The sequence below is a fragment of the Mus caroli genome, unplaced genomic scaffold, assembly GCF_978045245.1.
Source record: "Mus caroli unplaced genomic scaffold, Mus_caroli_1 scaffold_2, whole genome shotgun sequence".
Lineage (NCBI taxonomy): Eukaryota > Metazoa > Chordata > Mammalia > Rodentia > Muridae > Mus > Mus caroli.
In genome coordinates this window covers 171,410,386-171,422,570 of record NW_028227257.1, presented here as the reverse complement: position 1 = coordinate 171,422,570, position 12,185 = coordinate 171,410,386, and positions in this window count along the sequence as shown.

Below are 12,185 nucleotides of genomic sequence, written 5' to 3'. Positions count from 1 at the left end.
CATCATCAGAGCCAAGATAATCCTAAAAAAAGGTCCCAGCACCGAGTTGTAATGTGGGATCATAATCAGTTTTCTGGTAGCCTAACAGCATTGAAAAGGCAAGTGCAGACAGCGGACATTAGATCTCTAGAAACGGTCACATGCCATTAGAAGATCCTCTTGCAGATCATGTGCAATGCATACTAAACCCTGATGATCCTCTGTATTTTAGAAAAATGATACGAGGATAATATGGTTTGCTTTTACAAGTTAAGTGCTCATTATGGTCTGGTCACTCTTGTTAAAAATCTTCCTAATTTCCTGGAAACATATTTGATCCTGCAAGCACAAGCATTTCCATTTTATCTTCATTTGAATTTGCTTCAAAATAATGTGCTATGGGACCAAGAAGATCCAGAGAATCTCTAACAATAAAACTATGTGTACATGTGCATAAATGTGTATGCAAGACTGTGCACATGTGTGTGCATGTATAACGACACCGGGTGACAGTTCAGTGCCATGGAGAAGGAGCTGAGATCTGGAATGAATATATCCCCTTAGGGATTTACATTAAGTGTTAGGATACAAGGAAATGGAAACACAAATTAATTGTATTGGTTCTGAGATAATTTACTTATTGAAAGATAAATTTAGTATGAGTGATGACTCTGGCTTTGTGCGTGAAGTCAGCCATGTTTTAGGATTATCTCAGTGTACATATCTATGCAGATCATGTCTTTCTTTCATGATTCCACAACATGAACATCCCCCCATTCTGTTGATAATCTGTCTAAACACTCTGTAGGATGACAGGGAATGAGTTTAATTATAAAGAAGCAACAACTTTCTAATGATCTAATGTCAGGCAAAAAAGTTGGAATCAGAAGGTAGGAGTTATTAATATGTGGCATGTGTGTGTGTGTGTGTTGTGTATTCCTAGAATTTCCTAAGAAGAGAGTCTCATGAGAGATTGGCTTTGCATGTGGCATTTCTCTGGGGGATTGTCTTAAATGAATTAACATATAGACCAGACCACTTCTGGTGACATCATTCCCTAGATAGAGGCTTCTGAACTGTAAATCAAGCTGAACACAGTACCTAAGCAAACAAGTGAGTGTGTGTGCACGGATTTCTTTCTGCTGGCTATAGCTGTGTTGTCACTCATGTTTGGAGTTCTGGCCTTGACTTTCCCATAATGGTGAACAGCAAGCTGGAAGTATGAGCTGAAATAAACATCTTTCTCCCTCTAAATTGCTTCTGTCAAAGTGTTCTATAACAGCAGTAGGAATGTATTAGAACAATGGGTACACATGTATGTCCATCATGTGCAGTCTAGAGATCCTCTATTCAGGTGTCTTCACTTTAGTTTTAAGGCAGAGTCTCTCACAAGACCCAGGCTTGGTGCCTTGGCTAGTCTGGGTGGCAGTGAGCACCTAGGATGTTCCTGTGTCATCTCCTGCACATAGGCTTACAGACTCATGTCACTACATCCAGTTTTTATACAAGTGCTGGGAATTTAAACTCGGTCCCTGTCCTTGTAAAGCAAGCACTTTGCCCACTGAGTGATCCTCTCAGACCATTTATTTTTCTGTAGATGAAGTATCTTGGATATACTTTATTCAAGGAACTATACTATTGAATAATTTATCCAATTTTTATCTATCATATAATGCTCTCAATCTGAAGCCATTCATTCTTTTATTTAAAAATTAACAACATCAAGAACCCCAGGTAAATACCATCCACTGGACTATTAATAGATATCTATAAGGCTAAAACAGAGTTTAGAGCTAGTTTGCTTAAGTAACAATGATTTCACTGTGCACATTTAATAGAGAGAAGAAATCAGCAAAAGCCCAGGTTGAATTTTTCAACTTGCAGTTTAGCCTCTCAGAGCATGAATCTTCCTCAGGGAGCACCAAGAGTTTATACATTCCTTTGATATCTCCAATTGAGGATCTTTCTTCCCCTGGGTTGAAGAAAATCATACCTGAGGTTGACTTTTGGCCGCTACTAAAAATACATAACAAAAAAGGAGTTGATTTCTCTGTTAGTGTCTTAGTTGCTTTTGAATTGGTGTGAAGAAAACAAGCAATCAAACAAATACTATGAGCAAGGCAACTTAGAAATAATTTAATTTGGGGCTCACAGTGCCAGAGAGTTAGAGTCTTGGTGAGGAGCATGGCAGCAGGTAGGCAGGGATGTCACTGGAGCAGTAGCTGGGAGCTCATGTCACCATCCACAAGCACAAGGAAGAGAAGTACCTGGGAATGCCATGGGCTTTTCAAACATCAAAACCTGCCCTCAGTGACACGCCTCCTCTGAAAAGGACACACCTCCTAATCCTTCCAAAACAGTTCCACCAACTGGGAACCAAGCATTCACATATAGGATCCTATGGGGGCCACTCTCATCCAAACCACCACAGTTAGCTTTACCTGACTTAACATCTAGTTCACAGCTCTTCAAGACAAAATCATGTCCCGCGTAGAATTCGGAGAGCTATCTATAATCAGGTTATCAGAAGCTCTCAAGTATATTAAGCAAGACATAAAAACATAGGTCTCTATAACTTTCTGTGAATGGGTAATATACATGTTCTCTTTAAATATGATAGTAGGATCTGGGGAGATAGTTCAGTTGGTGAAGTACAAGCACATGAGTTCCATCCCTACAATCCACATGAAAAGAAATTCCCCAAACCTAAAATCAACTGTGGCAGGATTTGCTTATAACCTTAGAGCTGGTCAAACAGCAAACCTAATAGCTAAGTTCCAGGCCTGTGAGACAGAAATACTCTCTCAGAAAGCAAGGTGGAGAGCTCGTGAGTGATGATACCTGAGGCTGACTTTTGGCTTCAACACAAGTGCATAATCAGACATGTTCATACACTTACATGCATGCACACACACACACTCACACATACACACAAGCACATGCACTCACATGCATACATACAGGAAAGAGCAAGGTAGGGAGTTAAAAATAAAGCTGCTCTAAATAAATAGATAGATGATAGATAGATAGATAGATAGATAGATAGATAGATAGATAGATAAAGGTGAGTGTTAGGGTAGTTTCCTATCATCAGGGATATTTAGAGGAAAATGACAAGCCATCACTACTGACACATGGTATTCTGTGTTTCCCTACACCACCACCACCACCACCACCACCACCACTGCCACTGCCGCTGATGTGAGCAATACACACAGTGAATAGGCTCTCACTGCCATAGGTCACATCCATCAGCCTGTGACTTTCTACAGTAGTGCACGGGCAGAGGGTTGAGTCCTTTCTCTTGAGGCTTTCATTTTGTCTCACTTTTTAAGTGGTGAAAGCTTTCAATCCTGTGTGGATCAGGTACAGGCTTATTCTTTTGTTCTGCTCCATTCTCCTAAGGAGGTGGGGCAGGGAGATAGTGATCAAGGGCAGGATTTTAATGAAGAAGAGAGTCATCTTAGTTCTTTGAACTCCTTAATCTCAAACTCCAAACTAAGACATCAGCTGTCCTCTTTGAAGATGCTTAAGGTTTTCTCTGTTGTACTCCCCTCCCCCTCCCCCTCCCCCTCCCCCTCCCCCCTTCCCCTCCCCCTCCCCCCCCTTCCCCTCCCCCTCCCCCCCCTCTCTCTCTCTGTGGTGTGTGTAAATAAACTGCTTATGGGTATAGTCATATGTTATTTAAGAGCAGAATGCATTCAGGTAAAATCCTCATTATGGGATTTTAGCATGATGTACACATAGAATGAGTTTATACATAGTCACTACACCATCAGGTAATAAGATAATATAGTATAATATTTAATAATATAATATAATATGACATAATGTGATATATAATATACATTGACATTAGATAGATAGATAGATAGATAGATAGATAGATAGATACATACATACATACATACATACATACATACATACATAGTCTGTCACTCACCAAAATGTCACAGTACAGTATGTGAGTGTACCATCCTCCATGATGCAAAATACTGCAGATTTGCTAAGATCAGAAAGACTTGTTACATTGAATCTTAATCCCATGCCTTACTGAAAAGCTTCTACTCGATAGAGTGGGAAAAACCCAATAGTTCAAAATAATTCAACAAACATGGAACAAATGCCCCACATGGGCCAGGAATTATGAGAGCTGCTGATCATAGGTGGAGAAGGAACAAACTGTAGGATTGAATTTTATAAAGCATGTAACATCAGGGAAAGAGACAATGGAAAATAATTTTCCTAAGTCATTAGAGATGGTTTAGGAAAAGAGGAAGCTTGTGGACAGGAAAGGAGTCTCGACCTCTGTGAAGCATAAATGTTAATCAGGAGGACTTGGAAATTCAAAGAACATGCACATCAAAAAGCTCCCCCCACTGTACAGATGATGAGGAGTCCAGGCGGGATCTAGGACAGATCACTGATTATAATCTTTCTAAATTAAACACAACGTAAGAACACATGTAGGGATCAGAGACAGAACCACTGTGGCAATGAGCGACACAAAAGAAAGTGCCTCGCAGAAACCACAGTGCTCTCCTGAGAGAGAAATGCTTGCTACCACCAGTGATTTGAGAGTGGTTCTGATACAGCACACTTCTGATCGGCATGGTTTTCAGGGTCATTAGTCTACACTAACCCAACCAACATCAAGGCAAAGCAGTTGTGCTTTCTGGAAATAAACCATGCGTTATAGAGCTTTGTAATTATATTTTAATTGTGTGTGTGTGTTAGAAAGAGAGAGAGAGAGACAGAGAGACAGAGAGATACAGAGAGAGACAGAGAGAGTGAGACAGAGAGAGAGTTGTCTAGTGTATATGCTTTGATACATATTTACACGTGTGGGGGCACACATGGATGCTCAGATGTTGGCATCTGGAATTGTTCTTGATGGGAACCTTCTTCACTGAGTCTGGATTGCTCCGTCAAACCCAGAGCTCACTGACATAACCGCTCTTACTAGCTGACTTATTCTGAAAGTACAGGCAGGCTGTCATACTCATGCTGCATTTTGGTGGGTCTGAGGACCCAAGGTCTGCTCCTCATGTTTGCATGACAAGTGTTCTTTATCAGAGAACAATCTACCCAGGCCTGTTCCTTCCTTGAACATTAATAGCATGCGATCTTTCCATTACCCTCTAAACAGAACCAGGTTTTATGTGCTACGTCCCTCTTATTGGCCTAACACTAAGATTTCGAGGAGAAGTTAAAATGTATGGTAAGGTAGGGTTCTAGGTACCAAGTGGTATACTAAAGAATACACATGCCTTACATATCATCTTAGCTGCTATGCTTAATGATTTCCTTTCATCTTTAGTTTTATTTATTTTTGACACAAGGTCTTACACAACCCTTGATAGCCTCCAACTCACATGTAGCTGAGGAACTCCTCGTTTACACAGAGCTGGAGTTCAAATGCTGGGCTTCATGAATGCTATGCAAGCACTCTACCAACTGAGCCTGTTCCCAGCCCATACATTTGTGTTGTTATATCTGTTTTTTTAAAATAAACTATCAGAATTTACAAGTTCTATACCTTCAAGGACGGGATATGAATATCTGATTCTGGATTCTATAGTCATAGGATATGTCCTGATATATCCTCTTATATCTAATTAGTTTAATGTAAGCATTTCTAGTAAACAAATTTACCATATTTAATGGTGATTTATTAGAGAATGGGAAAACAGAGAGAACTCAAGTTGCATAGGTTTCAAAGTCCAGTACAAAATTATGTAAGAAAATTTCTCCAACCTAAGCAAAGACACACCCATCTAGATCCAAATCAGCTATGAAAATGGATAAGATGTGGTAGCTTCCACAAGCACCTGACTGTTGGCTTGGTATTATGTGTTTAAATCTAGATTTAGCTATCTGCATGGTCCTTGTGTTTTTCTGGGTGAGGAAGGGTAGGAGAGTACCAGAAGAGGTGCTTGGAGCAGAAATGAAAAAGGTTAGGATGACAGAGGTAAGAGAGAAGCTTAGGAAGTTGTGGCAGGAGACCTGCAGATAGGTCTTTTATCGAAGAAGCATTTAAAACAAAAATCAGGGAATGGCCTTGACATCACCAGTTTGCAGCTATCAGGAAGTCCAAGCATGGAAAGTCATCCTGGTCTTCCAATCTCTTTCTAACACAAGAAGTGGAACAGACAGCAACCACCTTAGCTGTGACCAGGAAGAGTCTCTGAGAGCTGCTGAGAATGCTACTGAGCACTCAGTACCTCAGAACGTGACTACTGTGGCTTGTATATTAAATGTCTCCCAGAACGTATGCTTATGTTACAGATGATGATGCTTTAGAAGGTGGTAGAAGTGTCAAAAAGGGAGACCTAGCTAGAGGAAGGGTCCTGCCCTTGAAATATGCATGATGCCCTTGCCTGTGACACACACCTTCTGTTTGCCATGGAGTCAGACAGTTCTTTTCTTTTCCACGGAGTGGTTTGTCTCACCACAGGCCCAGAAACAATGTAGCCAAGTGGCTGTGGATTGAAACCATGAGGCCAAGCTAGTCTCTCCTTTTCTGAGTTGGTTCTCTCAGATAGACTGCCACAGGGGCAGATAGTTCACAAACTAACCAATTTGGGACACAAGGGATTTTCAGAGGAAAGTGAGAATACAGTCCTTGGACTGGTACTTAATGGAATACTACTGATGTCCTTATAAGACAAGGGAACGTGCACATAGGTACATACAGAGAGAAGACAGTGCAGAGACAGCCTAGGTGAAGATGCTACATCAGTCTAAGTCCATTGTATCTTTTTACATCACTCCAAGCTAAGCAATAGTGGCACCAGTCCTAAAATCCTTCCTCTTGCATCTCTTTCTTTGTTTATCAACAGATGAGCCATCCAATGAGGAAAATGTTGGCTACTCCTGCTAAACAAGTACAGGTTAATCAAGATTGAGGAGAACAATAAATTGTGTCCCTACTCATATTACATATACTTAATTTCTGCCCTCCTGTGTCTGCTTCTCCACTGGGTTGGTATAGCCAGGCCTGTTTCTCGCCAGACTGAGCTGGACTGGAGGGAAGGAAGCGTAGCTGGGTGCGTGATGTGTGCATGCATGCTTAGGCAGTGAACACACCTGAGAAGAGCTTCAGAGAGTTAGTTCTGTTTATTGGGGGTGGTGGTCAGGATCTCTGAGGAAGGGTATGCATGGCTGTGTACCATTGACCAGAGCAGAAGATGCTTCATCTATATACTCATGGGCCATAGTGTGCTCGGGAGTTTGGGGTGGACCTTAAAAGGAATGAAGCCAGGGTTGATGGTGGGGGATACCAGGTTGGGAGGGGGAAGTAACCAAGTACTTCTGTCATCATATTTAAGGTGTCCAGGTTAAAGCTCCCTCAACCCAGGTAGAAACTCCCTTGACCCTTTCTCTGTAACCCTGGACCATTACCATCCCATAAATTTCCTCCACATACTGGTAGCTACTCTAATGCACAGCACACACTTGGACATGCTCTTCATCATGGAATTTTCTATCAGCTAGGAATGCCTGAGACTTGATAACTGAGTCTCACCATATATCTCACAGAAGGAGAAGATACAGAGCACAGGATACCTTGAATATTGAGTAAAATTTAAAGATAGAGTTTGGGGAGTACTGAGTGGGAAGATGGCTCAGTGCTGTATAAGCATAAGGACCAGAGTTCAAATCTCAGGCACTATATTTTTAAAAACCCAACCACAGAGGCCTATATCTTCGATCCCAGGGCTGGGGTTAAAGGTGGGGAAAGAAGAACCTCACTGTCCAGCCCACCTAACTAACTTGCTAGCTCTGGGTTCAGTGAGAGACTCTGCCTCAATCAAACAAGTTGGAGAGCAAGAAAGATGCCTGATGTTGACCTATGGCCTCCACATGCAAGTGCACAAACATGTATACATACTGTCATATGCATATGCACACATCAACCTGACATGTTTATACAGTGCACATGTACACACATATACGCATACCAAAAGTAAAATATAATAAAAAATAAGTTGGGAAGATTATGTGCCTACACATTGTTATTTTAGTTTATGTTGGATCAAAATGAGAAATTGGAAGGAGAAATTGTTATGAGTGCTTGTGTATGTGTGTACTGGGGGAGACATTCCTTTACGAAGTTTTATGTTGAGCTGAGTTTTTAAGACTCCATATCTGCCGACTCTTATTCCTGAATACCCACCTTTGATGCTCTAATTAAATTCTTAATGTGATTCATTACTTTTAGATGAGTCAGTTCTTGCAAATTTTTTGCAAAAATTTCAACAGCATCCCTTAAGAATACAACTAAATCCTCACTTCTACCATCAGGGGAATAGACACGTGTCCATTTTAAATGAACAGTGGAAAACTGGATTGGAAAAGGGTCAGGTAGTCCTCACACATTGCTTCCCTGGGATAACACATGTATATTCACACTCTTAAGTGAATTATAAGTTAGGGAGGCAGAAATATTAAGCAAATAAGAGGAAAATTAAAAGAGTGGATCACGGGGGAAAGAGCGTTCCAAGTGGGAGCTGTGACGCTGGATTAATTATCTAAAAGAACTTTGAGCACACAGGAAGCGAGCTTCCTGAGAAATGAGGGAGATAGCCTTCTCATAGAGTTTCTAGAAGATGATTTAAGTCCAACCAAAGCTCACATGTGAAGAAGGTCTGCTCCTTGTTAAACATCTGTATAAACTGTGCAGGTCCCAAGGACAACCACACAGAGCAAACATGAGTTGGAATGAAGTCAGCTCTGGAGAGCATTGGTTCTGCTGCCTATGTGATTAGTGAGCTCTAGAGATCTTCTTGTCTCTGTTTTCCCCCAGCTCAGGGATTAATTGTAGACACTTGGCAAGCCCAGCTTTTCCAGAGGGCCAAGGATTGAACCCAGGTCCATGCTTGGGTGGTAAGTAAATCTGGTCAACTGAGTCATTTTTCTAGCTCACGATGTTATAGAGCTAAATGTTCCTATATGAACAGACAGGTGAGTAGGGCCAGCTGGATTCCAGGCTCACAGAGGCATCTATTCACGCAGAATCAAGATGGAAGCTCCCCAGAGTGTAGGAGTTAAGTTTTCATGTTGGGAAGGGAATATCTGTTGAGGTCAGCCATTTCTCTATCCTATGATTACTCTCACTTGGGTGATAGTGTCATATTTGGTTTTAAGTCTGTGCATTATCCAGAGATACTAATTTATAGCTATTACCTGACTCCATTTTGAATACAAATATGGAGGCAGGACAATGGTAAGCATACCAACACCGCCATCGGTCTGACTCTACCCAGGAGATGTAGGCTGATAATTAACTTATCCCTAAAATTAAAAAGGCACCACCTTATACATTTATAAATATAAACTGGGACCCCAGAAGCACACAGCATCGTTAAAGTCATATCAGGCAAACCAGACCCAATAACTAGTCAGGCACACCAGACTAAGGGAAGCATTACGCTCCCTTGCATGGACGCTATAAAGGGGAGGATTTCTAACACTGTGGCAGCATGTCACCTGTCCACCTGCTGTACGCATCATGGGAATGGCAGGCAAAGGACTGCTGACAGGACCAGAGGCTTCAGCTCTGCTCCCTACCTGCTGTTGGTGTAGCCTATTCAAACTGCAGTTCATCTATCCACGTTCACTGCTTAGTTATAACTGTCAAATTGACACATCCTAGTGTCACCTTCAAAGAAAGCCTCACTTGAGGAATTCTGCAGACCAAGTGGGTCCGTGGGCATGTCTGTGAGGGATTGTCTTGATCATTAGTGTATGTAGGAACACTCAGTTCATTAGGAGTGGCACCATTTCCAATGCAGAGAGTCTTGAACTTGTAAGATATGTGTATATCTTTGATATATGTTATTGTTAACTGTCCCGGTTTGAATGTAAAATGTTTCCCACAGCTAAGGCTTCACCAATGACTTTTCAGTGACTTTTGCAGAGACTTCAACCTTGCCATGAGGTACCAAGCCTTAGTTTCTCTCCATAACCTCTTCAGTTTTGCAATTTTTATGACTTCTAAACCAGCAGTACATGAATGATACTTGCTTTACCAAGTTCATTTACATATGCCCTAATACTAGTGGGAAAGGGTTGCTTCTTCAATTTATAGTTGCTAAAAAGCAAGATTAGAGATCACAGAGCCTAGTAGAAGAGCTGTCATGGAGCTGAACTAGCTGCCTCCAAAGTTCAGCTCTTATGACTATGATATGTGTGTGTGTCTCTGTGTGTGTGTGTCTGTGTTTGTGTGTGTGCACGTGTGCGCATGTGCGTGTGTGTGGTGTATATGTGTGAGTAATCATGGAGGATAAAAGAAGTGTTCTGACCCTCTTGAGCTAGAGTTATAGGCCGGTGGGAGCCACCCAGTTAGGATGCTGAGAACTGAACTCTCATCCTCTGCAAGAGGAGAAAAGACTCAAAGAGAAGTAAGGACTCATGACACTGAGTCCTTTTTCCAATCCCTGTGAAACATAGCTTAACATGGTCCATAATCAAAAGCCAGTAGACAGTGTTTATTTTGGTCAGCTCCCTTCCCTTCCCTTCCCTTTTCCCCCTCCCTTCTTCTCTCTTCTCGTTTCCTATCCTCCCTTTCCTCTTCCCTCCCTCCCTTCTACAGAAGAAGAAAGACTTCTCATCTACCCTTTGGATCTATGGATGATCTAGGAGTTAAATTAACCAAAGGCAGGTTAACAAAGGGAAAACATCCATGTCTCAATGAGAATATTTTATGTATGCATGGGATTCTTCAAATGTAAGAAATAGAAACAAAAGGAAGTGAATAGAACTGAGAACTTGTAAAGCATTTTAGAAAGTTAAATTGAAAGACAAAGGGAAGAGGGGTTCGTTCGGGCAAAGAGAGGACAACTGTAGGGAAATGACTAAGCACAATGTAGGAGGAATTGGAGGACAATGAGGTTGTTTTGGTGTCGTTTGATACAGATTTGTCTCAGCATCAAATCTCTAGCTAACTCATTGAAACTTCACCTGTCTTGGAAAATAAAAAATATGTGGAATGCTGTGTTCAATTTGCAGGGAGTTAGACCCTTGAGTATGTATCCCTGCTTTCTTTTCATGGAGGATTCCCCCCCTCCCCCAGGATTCTGTGTCTGTCCATAATTCCCCATGACTTCCACTCTGTCTCTTTGACTACCTGTGTTTTGATGACTGTGCCCCAGCCCTCTAGAAAGAGGTGACTATAGATCTTTTGAGATTGTTGTCCCATACATTTTCTTTCACACAATATTCACCTGGATTTAGCAACCACCCAGATGATTCTGCCAGGTTTTCTTTATTATGCTTGACAACTGCTCGTGGAGAGAATGGATTTCTTTTGTGAAGGCAGTACACAGCAGCAGGTTGCTTCTTAAAAGAGCAAGATATTTCACAAATAACAGGCTCAGTGGGGTGGCCCATCTGTGATACTACAGTGGGCGCTCTGCTACCAATCCAAGAGAGCCTTTACCGATAGCTATGACATGCCACCATTTTGGAATAGGCTGAGGTGGGAGTTTCAGCCAGCTACAGCCTGATACTCTACTAAAGGAAAGGAGAATCAAGAACACATATCAAGTTTTGTTCAGCTCTATTGGGCAATGACTCCCATATTGTGTAGTATATAATCTGAGATCTTCTTAAAATAGAACTGCCTCCAATTTTTAAATGCAAAAAAAAAACACCAAAAAACAAAAAACAAAAAAAAAAAAAAAGAAAAAACACTTAATACAATAAATAACAAATTCATTTGCTTAAAATTCCAACCAGTAAATGAGAAGCTCAATTTTAAAGACAGTCACCAAATTTCTTAGATCATGGTTGTCCTATATCATGGAAGTAGCTCATGTCTTAACCTGTGGGAGCTTTATTTTAATATGGGCACAGTAAATACCTAGTTGTGAAATCAATATACACTTCAAACAGTGATTATTTTACATGAGAAGTTAAAAATAAAAATGAGAAAACAACACAACAGGAAAATAATCTATCTTCTCTGGTTGTCATGGAGATAAACTATTACTGCAAAGTCTTTCTTGGGGAGAACAAGAGTGGTGTCTACCTCCTGAGATTTGTATCTAGGAGGGTATCTACTTGCACATACCTGAGATCTGTTTCTAAAAGACAAGATGCTGAGGGAAGGGAATGAAGTAGGTACTTACTCTTATTTCCTGGGTCGGAGGAGGTGAGGAGTGAATACCTACCCCTGCACATAAGCCTCGAAACATTGCTTC